Here is a 5,532-nt window from a genome sequence, read left to right as displayed (position 1 = left end):
CAATGAAAGGCAATCCCAAAATTCTGCAGTATACGCCCAAGGGGTGCCACATACAGGGAGAAAAGGAAGGAGACTAAAACAGATCCCTGTGGAACCCAAAATCTCATGTCAGCAAGGTCAGAGGTAGTGCCATTATACAAGACACATTGAGAACGACTGGACAGATATGACGTCAACCAGGCAAGGGCACTTCCAGTAATCCCCCAAAAATTCTCCAACCTATGGAGCAAAATATGATGATCCACGGTATCAAACGCAGCACTGAGATCTAACAACACCAAAACCGTAGTGGTGTCTGAGTCCATTGCTCGCAGAAGATCATTCACTACTTTAGTGAGTGCTGTCTCTGTGGAGTGATATTTCCTAAAAGCAGACTGCAGCGGGTCAAAAAGATCATTCTCAGTGAGGTGGTCTACGAGCTGCCATGAAACCACCTTTTCTAAAATTTTGGAACAGAACGATAGATTTGATATTGGCCTGTAATTTTTCAATACACTAGGGTCAAGATTACATTTCTTAAGTAATGGTTTAATCACTGCTGATTTAAAACATTTCGGAACAGATCCAAAGGTTAATGACAGATTAATAATTTGAATGAAAATGTGACCAAACTCCAAAAATACAACAAATGTCCACAATAAAAGTTGTTGTAGCTGTCCATTCAGCTGCTCCCATTTTGTTCGGGGTTGCCACAGCGGTTACAGCCAGATCCGCATTGGTATTTGGCACAAGTCCTACGCTGGATGCCCTTCCTGACGCAACTCCAGTTTTACCCAGAGCAACACACACAGCCACTGGCATTCCAAAGAGGTCTCCCATCCAAGTTCTAACCACATCCTGCACTGCTTAGCTTCTGAGATCTCACAGGATCAGGCTTACACAGAGCAGACCAGCTGCTAAATGTCCACAATAAAAGTGACATGAAAAAATCCAAAGTGGCAAAAATACAAAAAGACAGACAGGGTGATTAAACTACAACGAAAAGCGACTGTCATACAAGGTGACAGTGAGACAAATTTACAAACAGCCAATCAAGGGGAGATGACTGACGTAGGGTGTGATTACAGCAGGGACAGAAGGTAATCAACTGGCAAAAGGCAAACACAAAGGTGCACCTTAAAGACAAACTAAACTATTTACCAACAGGTGTGACCAGGGCAAACAGAAGAGCAGGGACGTGTGGGGAAAATCAAAGCGTACACATATATGACAAAAATGTAAGGATAGCCCAAGTGGAAAATAAAACTGGATCATGAAACATTAAACCGACAAATAAAGTGTGATTCTTACAGGAACTAACATAGAACTACAATATAACAGAAAACATCACAAGTCAGAAACTAATAATGGACACAAGTGCAATAATTATGGGAATACTGAAATGGATATGGAGAAAACATGGGGAGGCAAAATAAAGACAAGATCACATGGGTGATCACACTCTGGGACTCAAAGGGGCAGGAACACTTAGACACACACAAGCTCTCACACACACAGTTGACACCAAAAAATAAAATCACAGCCATAAACCAGTTTGCAATACCAGTGGTGACCTATGGGTTTGGCATAGTGAACTGGCCACAATACAAGCTTAATAAATTGGACACAAAAACCAGAAAAATGCTCACCCTCCACAAAATCACATACAGAAATCAGTGCATGGACAGAATATACCTACCTCGCAGAGAAGGCGGTATGGGTCTTACTGAAATCAACCAGGCCTACAGAGCATCGGTAATAAGTATTGGACAGTACTTAAAGAGCTCTGAAGAAGAAATCATAAAAACGGTCACACAACATCACGAAGCCATAACTGAACGGACCTCAATCACTAAACTGGCAAAAAACCTTGGCGGAGAACTTCTACAAGAGAGAAAAAGCAACAGTCTCATGCCTGCAACAAAACTTGCAAGACAGACCAGAGAACAATACTGCAAAAGAGAAGGAAAACATCGAGTGGAAAGATGGAAACAACACAAAAGAGCCGGACGTTTCCAAGAAGAACTCGAAAAGGAATACATCGACAAAGTTGGATCAATGCAGTGGCTAAAAAATGGAAAACTTGGTTTTGATGGAGAAAGAATTCTGATTGGAGCACAAGATCAGGGACTTCTAACTAATGGCTTCAAAAAAAATGGCAGGGATCTCACAAAATGATAAATGCCAATTCTGTCATACAGCTGTTGAGAGTGTAAACCATCTAACATCAGCATGCCAGATCCTCATGGCAGATGGGCATTATACATCCAGACATAAGATCTGTCAATATCTCCACTGGAAGATCTGCAAGGAACTGGAGATCGAAGTCAAAGAACATGTCTGGGAGCACGAGCCAACACCAGTCTCATCCAACGGAAAAGTAACGATCTTCTACGACAAAGAGATCCCAGCAGGAAGACACATTGAAGGAGGTGCAATCAAACCTGATATTGTCATCTGGAACAAGCAAGAGAAAACAGCCAAAATCATTGATGTGACAGTCCCCAATGATTACGGCCTGAATCGAGCTGAAAGGGGAAAGATCTCGAAATACCAAGACCTGAAAAATGACCTAAGAACAACATGGTCATTGAAAGACATCGATATCATTCCAGTTGTGGTGGGAGCAACAGGCCTGATGAAGAAGAACCTGAAGAAATACCTTGAGGCAATCCCCGGTCACCCAAGTGCACATGAGGTGCAGTTGTCTGCGATTAAGGGAACGATCACCATCTTGAAGAGAGCCCTCGGATACAATGCCAGATCTGGTTAAGATAACTATAGAACCTAGGGTGCAACTTTAGACCCCAGGTTTGGGGCCCATTGCATTCTACTAAAAAGACATCAAAGATAAATGAAAAACCGGAAGACAGAATGAGACAAGAGGGGATGACAGCTTACTTATGCCCCAGCGGACCACCCACGCAGCTGACTTACAGTCACCGCGCACAGCTGTCAGACGGAACCATGGCAACAGTGCGTGGCCCATCCACACACAGACACGGGAGGGACAGGGATGCTCACCACACATACACACACACACAGGAGGAAGAGACATGCTCGTAAACTCACTCCCACATTCATCCACGACAAGCAGGTGTGACAAACGTAACATAAGATAAGACTTTATTGATCTCACAGTGGAGAAATTCAAATGTTACGTCAGCTCTTAAAAAAAAAAACACACAAGATGGGTGCGAGTAGAGGAAAATGTGCAATAAACAGCGTGTGCAAGGATAAGCAATAATAATAATACAATATATATATATATATATATATATATATATATATACACACACATACACACTCAACAAAAATATAAACGCAACACTTTTGGTTTTGCTCCAATTTTGTATGAGATGAACTCAAAGATGTAAAACTTTTTCCACAAACACAATATCACCATTTCCCTCAAATATTGTTCACAAACCAGTCTAAATCTGTGAAAGTGAGCACTTCGCCTTTGCTGAGATAATCCATCCCACCTCACAGGTGTGCCATATCAAGATGCTGATTAGACACCATGATTAGTGCACAGGTGTGCCTTAGACTGTCCACAATAAAAGGCCACTCTGAAAGGTGCAGTTTTGTTTTATTAGGGGGGGATACCAGTCAGTATCTGGTGTGACCACCATTTTCCTCATGCAGTGCAACACATCTCCTTCGCATAGAGTTGATCAGGTTGTCAATTGTGGCCTGTGGAATGTTGGTCCACTCCTCTTCAATGGCTGTGCGAAGTTGCTGGATATTGGCAGGAACTGGTACACGCTGTTGTATACGCCGGTCCAGAGCATCCCAAACATGCTCAATGGGTGACATGTCCGGTGAGTATGCCGGCCATGCAAGAACTGGGACATTTTCAGCTTCCAAGAATTGTGTACAGATCCTTGCAACATGGGGCCGTGCATTATCCTGCTGCAACATGAGGTGATGTTCTTGGATGTATGGCACAACAATGGGCCTCAGGATCTCGTCACGGTATCTCTGTGCATTCAAAATGCCATCAATAAAATGCACCTATGTTCTTCGTCCATAACAGACACCTGCCCATACCATAACCCCACTGCCACCATGGGCCACTCGATCCACAACATTGACATCAGAAAACCGCTCACCCACACGACGCCATACACGCTGTCTGCCATCTTCCCTGAACAGTGTGAACCGGGATTCATCCGTGAAGAGAACACCTCTTCAACGTGCCAAACGCCAGCGAATGTGAGCATTTGCCCACTCAAGTCGGTTATGACGACAAACTGGAGTTAGGTCGAGACCCCAGTGAGGACGACGAGCATGCAGATGAGTTTCCCTGTGATGGTTTCTGACAGTTTGTGCAGAAATTCTTTGGTCATGCAAACCGATTTCAGCAGCTGTCCGAGTGGCTGGTCTCAGACAATCTTGGAGGTGAACATGCTGGATGTGGAGGTCGTGGGCTGGTGTGGTTACACGTGGTCTGCGGTTGTGAGGCTGGTTGGATGTTGCTTTTTTAGCAATCCTGTGAATCACTAAACTAGTATTTAGTTGTATAACCACAGTTTTTCATGATTTCTTCACATCTGCGAGGCATTAATTTTATTGGTTTGGAACCAAGATTTTGCTCGTTTACTAGTGTGCTTGGGGTCATTGTCTTGTTGAAACACCCATTTCAAAGGCATGTCCTCTTCAGCATAAGGCAACATGACCTCTTCAAGTATTTTGACATATCCAAACTGATCCATGATACCTGGTATGCGATATATAGGCCCAACACCATAGTAGGAGAAACATGCCCATATCATGACGCTTGCACCACCATGCTTCACTGTCTTCACTGTGAATTGTGGCTTCAATTCAGAGTTTGGGGGTCGTCTCACAAACTGTCTGCGGCCCTTTGACCCAAAAAGAACAATTTCACTCTCATCAATCCACAAAATATTCCTCCATTTCTCTTTAGGCCAGTTGATGTGTTCTTTGGCAAATTGTAACCTCTTCTGCACGTCTTTTATTTAACAGAGGGACTTTGCTGGGGATTCTTGCAAATAAATTAGCTTCACACAGGCGTCTTCTAACTGTCACAGCACTTACAGGTAACTCCAGACTGTCTTTGATCATCCTGGAGCGGATCAATGGGTGAGCCTTTGCCATTCTGGTTATTCTTCTATCCATTTTGATGGTTGTTTTCCATTTTCTTCAACGCATCTCTGGTTTTTTTGTCCATTTTAAAGCACTGGAGATCACTGTAGATGAACAGCCTATAATTTTTTGCACCTGCGTGTGTTTTCCCCTCTCCAATCAACTTTTTAATCAAACTACGCTGTTCTTCTGAACAATATCTTGAATGTCCCATTTACCTCAGGCTTTCAAAGAGAAAAGCATGTTCAACAGGTGCTGGTTTCATCCTTAAATAGGGGACACCTGATTCACACCTGTTTGTTCCACAAAACTGACGAACTCACTGACTAAATGCCACACTACTATTATTGTAAACACCCCCTTTTCTACTTTTTTTTTTTTACTAATAGCCCAATTTCACAGCCTTAAGAGTGTGCATATCATGAATGCGTGGTCTTGTTG

Source organism: Thalassophryne amazonica, chromosome 15, assembly GCF_902500255.1.
Source record: "Thalassophryne amazonica chromosome 15, fThaAma1.1, whole genome shotgun sequence".
In the NCBI taxonomy this organism is placed as follows: Eukaryota; Metazoa; Chordata; class Actinopteri; order Batrachoidiformes; family Batrachoididae; genus Thalassophryne; species Thalassophryne amazonica.
This window is presented reverse-complemented; position numbering follows the sequence as displayed.